We start from the raw sequence: 10,765 nt of genomic DNA, 5'->3' as shown, positions 1-10,765 counted from the left end.
GTCATCAGGGAAAGGCAAATCAAAACAACCCTAAGATTTCACCTTACACCCATCAGAATGGCTACCATATTTTGGAGAGGATGTGGAGAAAGATGAACCCTCCTGCACTGCTGGGGGAATGTAAATTTGTACAACCACTTTGAAAATCAATCTGGAGTTTTCTTAGACAATTAAGAACAGCTCTATCTCAAGATCCAGCTATACCACTCTTGGGCATATATCAAAAATATGCTCAAGTATACAACGGGACATTTGCTCAACCATGTTCATAGTGGCTTTATTCATAATAGCCAGAATCTGGAAATAACTCAGATGTCCCTCAGCTGCAGAATGGATACAGAAATTGTGGTACATTTACACAATAGGATACTACTTAGCAATTAAAAACAAGGAAATCATGGAATTTGCAGGCATATGGTGAGATCTAGAAAAGATCATCCTGAGTGAGGTATCCCAGAAGCAGAAATACACTTGTGGTACATATTCACTTATAAGTGGATATTAGACATATAATATAGGATAATCATACTAAAATCTGAACATCTAAAGAAACTAAGCAAGAAGGAGGAAATTGGGTAAGATGCCGAATCTTCATTCAGAAAGGCAACTGGGATAAATATCAGGAGAAGGTGAAAACAAGAAACAAGACGGGAGCCAACCACAGAGGGTCTCTGAAAGACTCTATATATTTATTTTAATTTATTTTTTCTATTATTACAATTTATTCACTTTGTATGCAATGTGTAGCGTCCTCCCTCGACCCCTCACAATACCACCCTACCTCTCTCTTCTCTTCACAAGTCCTTCTCTCAGTTCATTGATAGAGGAGGTCCTCCTCCCCTTCTATCTGAACGAACCTGGCCTATCGGTTCTCATCATGACTGGCTGCATTGTCTTTCTCTGTGGCCTGGTACAGCTGTACTCCCTCCAGGGGAAGATGATCAAAGAGCCAGCCACTGGGTTCATGTCAGAGGCAGCCCCTTCTTTCTTTACTAGGAAACCACTTGAAGACTGATCTGCCATGGGCTATATCTGAGCCAGGGGTCTAGATTGTCTCCATGAATGGTCCTTGTTTGTAGTATTAGTCTTTGCAAAGACCCCTGTTCCCAGGTTTTTTGATTCTGTTGCTCTCTTACTGGAGCTCCTGTACTTTCCAGGTCTTTTTAGCTCCCCCTTCTTTCATTAGATTCCTTGCACTCTGCCCAAAGTTTGACTATAAGTCTCAGCATCTGCTGCGATACCCTGCTGGGTGGATCTTCAGAGGCCCTCTGTGGTAGGCTCCTGTCCTGTTCCCTGTTTTCTCCTGCTTCAGATGTCTATCCCATTTGCTTTCTGAGTGAGGATTAAGTAACTTCCCTAGGGTCCTCCTTCTTGTTTAGCTTCTTTAGGAGTATATATTTTAGCATATTTATCCCATACTATATGTGAGTATATACTATGTATGTCTTTCTGCTTCTGGGTCACCTCACTCAGGATGATCTTTTCTAGTTTCCAGTATTTGCCTGCAAATTTCATGATTTCCTTGTTTTAAGTGGCTGAGTATTATGCCATTGTATAATCATACCACAATTTCTGTATCCATTCTTCAGCTCAGGGACATCTGGGTTTTTTCCAGATGTCTATTATTCTGGCTATTACAAATAAAGCTGCTAAGAACGTTCCTGAACAGAATACCAGTAGCACAGGCTCTATGACATCAATCAATAAATGGGATCCCATGAACCTAAAAAGCTTCTGTAAAGCAAACGACATTGCCATCAGAACCAAAGGACATCCTGCAGACTGTGAAAGGATCTTCACCAACCCTATATCTGGCTCTTACCCAGAATATATAAAGAACTCAAATTGTTAAACAGCAACAAATCAAGTAATCCCATTAAAAATGGAGTACAGAGTAAAGAGTGTGAATTATCAGTAGAGGTATATTGAATAGCAGAGAAACACATAGAAAAATGCACAATGTCCTTAGTCATCAGGGTAATACAAATCAAAACAACCCTGAGATTCCACCTTACACCCATGAGAAATATATCCAAAATATATGCAAGTATACAACAAGGACATTTGATGTTGAGCATTTCTTTAAGTGTTTCTCTGCCATTTAATATTCCTCTGTTGAGAGTCATCTGCTTAGCTCAGTATCCCATTTTTAATAGGATTATTTGGTTTGTTGGTGTTAAATTTTTTAAGTTCTTTATATATTCTGGATATTACCGCTCTGCCAGATGTAGGGTTGGTGAGGATCTTTTCCCAGTATGTAGGCTGTTTTTGACAGTGTCCCTTGTTTTACAGAAGCTTTTCAGTTTCATGAGGTCTGATTTATTAATTGTAGATCTTAGAACCTGAGCTGTTGGTGTTATATTCAGGGAATGATTTCCTGTACCAATATGATTGAGGCTCTTCCCCACTTTTTCTTCCAGCAGATTTAGTGTGTCTGATTTTATGTTGAAGTCTTTGATCCACTTGGACTTAAAATTTCTGCAGGGTGATAAATATGGTTCTTTTAGCATTTTTGTACATGTAGACTTCAAGTCAGACCAGCACTATTTGTTGAATGGTATCATTATTCCATTGTATTTTTTGTCATCTTTGTCAAAAACCAGGTGTCCGTAGGTTTGTGGGTTTTATTTCTGGGGCTTCTATTAGATTCCATTGATCCACCAGCCTGTTTCTATGCCAGTACCATGCAGTTTTTATTACTGTTGCTATATAATATAGCTTTACATCAGGGATGAAGATACCTCCAAAAGAGTTTATTGTAGAGGATACTTTTAGATATTCTGGGTTCCTTTTTATTCCAAATGAAGTTGAGAATTGTTCTTTCAAGGTCAGTAAACAATTTTGTTGATAATTTGATGGGAATTGCATTGAATCTGTAGATTGCTTTTGGTAAGCCCACCATTTTTACTATGTTTATCCTACTTATCCATGAGCACGGGAGATCTTGCCATCTTTTGATACTTTCTTCAATTTATTTCTTCACAGACTTGAAAGATTTTTACTTGCTAGGTGATATTAACACCAAGACAATTTATGTCTTTTGTGACTATTGTGAAGCTTTTTTTTTAAATTTTTTTCTCTAGTAGCTTTCTTATCCCATTTGTCTTTTGTATGCAGGAGGGCTACTGATTTTTTTTTTTTTTGAGTTAATTTTGTAAGCAGCCCCATTGCTATAGAAGGTTGCCGGCTGAATATTTGGGGTCAGCAATGTATACTACCATATCATCTACAAATAGTGAAACTTTGACTTCTTCTTTTCTGATTTGAACTCCCCAGATCTCCTTTAATTATTTTATTGCTCTAGCAAGGAATTCAAGTACTATATTGAAGAGATATGGAGAGCGTAGGCAGCCTTGAGTTGTCCCTGATTTCAGTGGGATTGATTTTTGTTTCACTCCATTTAGTTTGCTGTTGGCCATTAGCTTAGTATATATTGCCTTTACTCTTGTATCCGTGACCTCTCCAAAACTTTAAACATTACTGAGTGTTGTATTTTATCAAATGCTTTTTCAGCATCTAAGATGATGATCATGTGTTTCAGTTTTTCTTTCTGTTTGTTTGTATGGTGGATTACATTGATTGATTTTCATATTTTGAACCACCCCTGAATGGCTGGGAGAAGCCTACTATGTCGTTTTGGATAATATATTTGATGTGTTCTTAGATTTGGTTTGAGAGGAATTTTTGAGTATTTTTGCATCAATACTCATAAGGGAGATTGGACTAAAGTACTCTTTCTTTGTTGGGTCTTTGTGTTGATTATTATCAAGGTTCCTGTGGCCTTATAGAATGAGGTTGGTATTGTTCCTTCTATTTCTATTTGAAGATTATTGGTGTTAGCTCTTCTTTGAAGGTCTGGTATTATTCTGTGCTGAAACTATCTGGCCCCGGGTATTTTTTTGGGTGGGAGACATTTGATGAGAGTTTTTAGTTCCTTTCGGGATATAGGACTGTTTAATTTATTTACCTGATCTTGATTCAACTTTTGTAATTGGAATCAAGCAATAATATTGTCCAATTCATAAGATTTTTTCAAATTTTGTAGCATATAGGCTTTTGAAGTAAGATTTCCTCAGTATTTTTTGTTATGTCCCCCATTTCATTTCTGATTTTCTTGATTTAGATAGTGTCTTTCTGTATTTTAGTTAGTTTGGCTAAGGGTTTGCCTATCTTGTTGACTTTCTTAAAGAACCAGCTCTTGGTTTCACTGACTTTGAAATGTTTTCTTTGTTTCTAGTTTATTGATTAAGCCCTGAATTTGATTATTTCTAGCCATGTACTCCACTTGGTTATGTCTGCTTCTTCTTTTTCTAGGGTTTTTAAGTGAGCCATTAAGTTGCTTGAATGAGCTGTTTCGAATTTCTTCTTGAAGGCACTTAGTGCTATGAACTTTCCTCTTAGCACTGCTTTCATTGTGTCCCATAAGTCTGGGTACATTGTGCCTTCATTTTCATTGAAATCTAGGATGTCTTTAATTTCTTTCTTTATTCTTCCCTGACCCAGTTGTCTTTGAGTAGAGAATTGTTCAGTTTCCACGTGTGTGGGGGGTTTTACTATTTCTGTTGTTGTTGAGGTCCAGCTTTAGTCCATGGTGGTCTGATATGATACAAGGGATTATTTTAATCTTCTCATATGTGTTGAGGCTTGCTTTGTGACAAGTATATGATCTATTTTGGAGAATGTTCAATGAGGTGCTTAGTAGAAGGTAAATTCTTTAGTGTTTGGGTGAAAGTTTCTGTAGATATCTGTTAGGTCCATTTGATTCATAACATCTGTCAGTGCCATTGTTTCTTTTTTGAATTGCTGTTTGGTTGACCTGCCCTTTGTTGAGAATGCAGTGTTACAGTCTCCCACTATCATTGTGTGGGGGTAGATGTGTGGTTTAAAATTTATTATTATTATTATTATTTTACGAATGTAGATGCCCTTATATTTGGAGCATAGATATTCAGAAGTGTGATGCCTTCTTGGTAGAATTTTCCTTTGATGTGTATGAAGTGACCTGCCCCATCTCTTTTAACTAATTCTGGTTAGTATATCTAATATCTAATAAAGTAATATCTATTTTATTATACTAACCGGAATCAGTATATCTAATAAAATATCTAATAAGATAATATCTATTTATTAGATATTAGAATGGTTATTCCTGCTTGCTTCTTGGTCTATTTGCTTGGAAAACCGTCTTCCAGACCTTTACTCTCAGGTAGTATCTCTTTTTGTGACTTAGGCGTGTTTCTCGTATGCAATAGATTGTTGGGTCTTGTTTGCACATCCATTCTGTTGGTCTGTGTCTTTTTTATTGGAGAGTTTGGTCCATTGATATTGAGAGGGATTAATGACCAGTGGCTGTAAATCCTTTTATTTTGATATTGGTTGTGGTAGTGTGTTTGTGTGCTTTTAATTTTGCTGTGGTAAGTTTCTTTATTTCCTGTATTTTCTGGGATGTATTTTGCTGTCTTGGATTGTATTTTCCCTTCCAGTATGTTCTGTAAGGCTGGACTTGTGGGTAGGTATTTTTAATTTTTTTTTTTTTTTGTAGTCGAATATCTTGTTTTCTCCACCTATGATCATTGAAGGAGTCTGGTAATTGGAATTCTGCTTCCTGGCCTTGACAGATGCAGGTCTTATCCATAATTCTATTTCTCAGAGACTGTCCTTGGCAGTCTCTGTAGGCAGGGTGCCCTGAGGCTGAGAAATAGATAGCAAGCTCCCTGCAACCTTGGGAACCAGATAGCAGACTTTGTGTGACCTTGAGTGAATTCCTGCATGCCTTGCCAGGTGGCACACATGTGTTGCTACTGTGAAAAAAAATTTGCTTGTACACTTTGCTTTATAAGTGTTGTTTGCACGTTCAGTAAACTGAGACTTGATCAGGAATCTGTCTTTTCTCCATTCTTCACTTCTCTGTCCCCCAATTTCCACTCCCTCTTTCAGGTGGACCCTGTTCGACTAGCCCGAGGGATGGGTCAGATCATTGAGAGTTTTGCTGGGTAGTCTGTGCTGACATCTGTGTTCTCTTTGGCTCTGAATGGTATTTGTACAGGCTCTTCTGGCTTCTCTGTTGAGAAGTAAGGGGTGATTACTTGGCCTTTTCCCTTGAAGCTTTTAGTATTTTGTTGTTGTTGTTATTGTTCTGTATACTTACTGTTTTGATTATTATGTGTCAGGAGGATTTTCTTTTCTGATCTAATCTATTAAGTGTTTTGTAAGCCTCTTGTATGTTTATGGACATATCACTCTTTAAGTTGGGAAATTTTTCTTCTATGATTTTCTTGAAAATATTTTCTTGGCCTTGGAGATGAGAATCTTCTTTTACCCCTATTGCTATTATTCTTAGGGTTTTGTCTTTTTGTGCTGTTTTGGATTTCTTAGATTGTTCGTGTCAGGAATTTTTTAGATTAAAATTTTCTTTGATGGAAACATTGATATCTTCCATTGTATCTTCTATGCCTGTGATTCTTTCTTCCATCTCTTGTAGTCTGTTGGTTTTCCTTACTCTGTAGTCCCTAACTTCTCCTTCTCCATGATTTCCTCTGTTTTTGTTTTCTTTAATTTTTCCATTTCTATCTTCAGTTCTTGAATTGTTTGGTTGCTTTCCTTCACCTGTCTGATTGTATTTTCCTTCACGTGTTTGTTTGAACTTTCCTTTATTTCTTTCAGTGATTTAATTACTTCCTTTCTAAAGGCCACAAACTGTTTCACTGCATCTTCCTGTATTTCTTTACAGATGCCCAAAATCTGTTTGACTTTATCTTCGTCTATTTTTAACACATTTTATTTGTTTCTTCTTATTTGTTATTTGTTTCTTCCACTATCATTTTCATAAGCATAGATGTAAGGTCATTTTCTTGAATTTCACTTATTTTGGGGTATCCAGGGCCACTTGGTCCTTGATAACTGGCTTCTGGAGATGCCATACTGCTTTGGCTTTTGTTTATTTTGCTTTTATGCTATCTGGCTGTCTCAGGTGTTGATAGTTAGTTTATGATGCCTGCTAGAAGCCTGTGATGGGGGAATCCTCTTGTCTGGACAATGGTTTTTCCTGAAGGATGCTTCTTCAACTTTTTGGGTATGGTCATCAAATAGCTGGTGCTTCTAAAGTAACTTCCACAGCTCACCTTAGGTGTATGGTCCTGTGGTGTAACTGGGATTCTTGATAGTACAGAGGCTCTCCTCTCACCAGCAGAAGTCCTGGAGACAGCTGCCCTGCTCCTGGGTTTTTTGCTCTGAATTTAGTGAGCTGCTGCTGCTGCTGCTGCTCATACTCTGATTTGCTGCACACAGCCCTCTTTAATAACCAGGGAAACCCAAGGTTTTGTCAGTTTAGCTAGGGAGACAGGTTGCACTTGAAGCAGCATCTGGGGGTGATCCCATGAGTCCCAGGTGTCTGTAAGTCTGAGGTTAGAGCTCTGTGCCTCGGTAGTCAAGGTGTAATCAGTGGCAGGTAAGTGCAGCACACAGGTGTGTGGCTGTAGACAAGAGCCTGGAGCCTATGGGAACTCAGAAACTTTTCCAGGGTTTGGTTAGGTGCCCTGAAGTCGAACCTGATGTTCCCTTCACCTTGACAGTGGGGTTTCCTCCTGAAATGGAAACCTAATCCCTGGTGTTTGGGGCCCACAGTTCCACCTAGGATAGTGAGTCATGCCTTCAGGTGTGTGTCTCTGGGCTGACCATTGAGTGCAGCCTAGGACATGATACTCTTCCGGGGCTTAGCTGGGTTGCCTGAAATTGGACTCAATTGCTTCCCACATTGTGTGGTTTCCTCTTACCTAGGAATCATAGTCGTTGTTGTTTTAGGGCCCAGAGTTGAGTCTGTTGGTTTCTGTTCAGCCGCTCTGTCATCAGACAGAGTTTGCTTTAGGTGCCACCATCTTGGATCCATTCTAAATCTATTGTTATGAAATAAAACATAAAATAAGAAACATATGGAGGAAAGTAAGGGAATAGTGGAAAGGGAAAAGTGGTCAAGCAAGAATAATGGCTACATATTCCCCAACTGTATTATATACATATGTGACAATGTACACTGCAGATTCAGATTCAAACTAAATCTGAGCACTGAGAGACAAAGAGCCATTTCTCAAGCTCTTTATTTGTAATTTTATTTTAACTATATATTTGTAATAAGTGTGCATGTTTGAGTGTGTTTATTTATATGCACGAATTTGCAGTTACTTGTAGAAACCAAAGGTCATTGGATATCTTGGATCTGTAGTGAGTGACAGACATTTATGTCCTACACAACATGGGTACTGGGATCTGAATTCTGGTCTTCGTCATAGAGCAGCAAATGCTGTTGACCACTAAACCATCTTTTCAGCCTCATATTCCAATTGTAAGAGTACAAAATAGATGGATTTTCCCCTCTAAATTTATACTGCCAAACCTATCATTGAATAGACAATGTGAATAGTATATTGTTTATACGTTGTCCTGATGCCTATCTTCTTTGGTGGTAGCTTCTCATGGATGTAACATGTTCTACTTATTTATTGAGAAAGTGTGTGCTCCAGGATCTTTTCTATGCTCTGGTAATACAGTATTAAAAATGTTATTAAAATAACCAATGCAACTTGTACTAGACAGGCCAAGTCTTAACAGAGACTTTTCTATTTCATTGACCATTTTGGAGAACCAGATTTTGATTCTGTTGCTTCTCCCTTTCTGTCAAAGCCTTTTAAAGTCTCATATGAATATATTTATGTACATTATGGATTTATTTTTCCCTTTTCCAGTTCTTTAAGTTGTCTTCTTTGTACTTTTACAACATCTTACTAATGCCAACTTTATTATTCAAATCCTAAATGTGAAGAAATGACTTTAAGACTATGAGTTTTTATGTGCTGATTTAGACTTAACTTCATTCTCAGTATAAAATGCATTTACCTTAATTGTTGCTGAGATTTAAAAAAAATCTCATTTCCAAATCCTTTCTTTTTTAAATCAGAATTATCTAGAAGTCATTTTCTGTCATTTTCTAAATATATAGAGGTTAGTTGTGCTACTTTTTTGATATATAACTTTATAGAGTCACGAACAAATGTAGGTCACATGTCTTATATCCAGAAATACATTTTGACCTACATAGGGTCAATATTGTTATATGGATGTGTATTCTAACAATGGGCACAGATATAAGCTGTTCAGATTCAGCTTGTTAACTCTGTTTTCATATCCTGATTTGTGTTTTTTTGTGTCATGTAATCTATTACAGTATGGTTTGTCCTAAAATCTAGGGTATAATTTTGGATTTGTTTTCTTTTGCATGCAATTCTTTGTGCTTCCTTTGCTATATTTCAACACTAACCTACTATAGCATCCCTCTTTTACCTTCCTATGTTTTTCCTCACATAACTTTTTAATTTTCTAAAGTGTAAATTTTAGCATATTGCTGTGCATGGAATTCAATAATAGCACATTATTTTCAGTCTTGAGTAAATTTATATTTATTATTTTCAGTCTTTAGTACATCCATGTCTCTGACTCAATATGACTATTCCTATCTTTACCAGTTCCTCTTGATAAAATCCATGCCAGATTCATTCTTCCCTCACATTAATGGTCTCTGCTGTCATGCAGTTCTTACACAGAGAAAAGTCCTTCTCTTCCCTGTTGTGATCTAATTTCCAACTGTTCATTAAGGACATTTCCCCCTGCAAGCTTCTTTATTTAGCCTCACTTGTACTTACTACTCCCTTGTAACTTCCAGACAAGCAAGGATAAAAGGGTAATTTATTATCTTTATTGTCATTTCTGTAGACTAGAATTTTTTCTGGTTTACAGAAAATGTTTGTTAAGTAGATCAGAAATTTTGAGATAGAAGATATGTTTTACTAATTGCAGATGTAGCAGCACATAGTAGGAATGGCATCAACTGAAACTGCTTTACAGTCTTATAGTCATTGTGATCTAAGTGGAGAAATTGACGTTGATCTCCAAAATGAAATCCATCACTGAACATTCAATGCTTCTGAAGACATTTATGTTTTTAGACATGCCATGAAATGGCAGCTAAGCTATTGGTATGAAAATAAATTTGCTGTTATTTTTAGTGAATAGTCACTTTTCTTAGCATTGGACTATTGATCCTAGAACAATAATCCAAAAGTGTTGCTATTCTTACCCTACTGAAGAAATACCAAGGGAATCCCAGATATTAAGCTAGCTATTGATGGGTTTATAGACTCTAGAAATTGCAATTCCTATTTAAAATTTCTGCTTATTTTTGACTTGAGTTTAACCCAAGAACAAAATGCTATGAAAGGGCTGTATTTTTATATATTTTTCTCTTTTTAATATTTATTTTTTTATATTTATTATAGTTTATTTACTTTGCATCTCAGCTGTATCCCACTTCCACATTCCTTCTCAATCCCATCCCCCCTACCTCCTCTCCTCCCTGCCCCTCTCTAAGTCCACTGATAGGAGAGGTCCTCCTCCTCTTCCATCTGGCCTAATTTATCATGTCTCATCAGGACTGGCTGCAATGTTCTCTTCTGTGCCCTCTGTCGGGGGGGGGGTGTCAAAGACCCAGCCACTGAGTATCAAATAAATTCCCATTGAATTTTTTTAAAGATTATTTGCTAACTTTGTTTATTACATTTTATTACATACTTTAGTACACAGGATGTTTCCTTAGAAACTGATTGCCCGTCAAAATCTTAGAAAAATATACTATTTCTGTTTTAGTCAAGTTAAATTTTACCTAATTACTGGTGTGTGTGTGTGTGTGTGTGTGTGTGTGTGTGTGTGTGTGTGTGTG

The sequence above is a fragment of the Psammomys obesus genome, unplaced genomic scaffold (genome assembly GCF_907164565.1).
Source record: "Psammomys obesus unplaced genomic scaffold, mPsaObe1.curated_primary_1811, whole genome shotgun sequence".
NCBI lineage: Eukaryota > Metazoa > Chordata > Mammalia > Rodentia > Muridae > Psammomys > Psammomys obesus.
The sequence above is the reverse complement of the archived record's forward strand: the minus strand, read 5'-3'. Positions refer to the sequence as shown.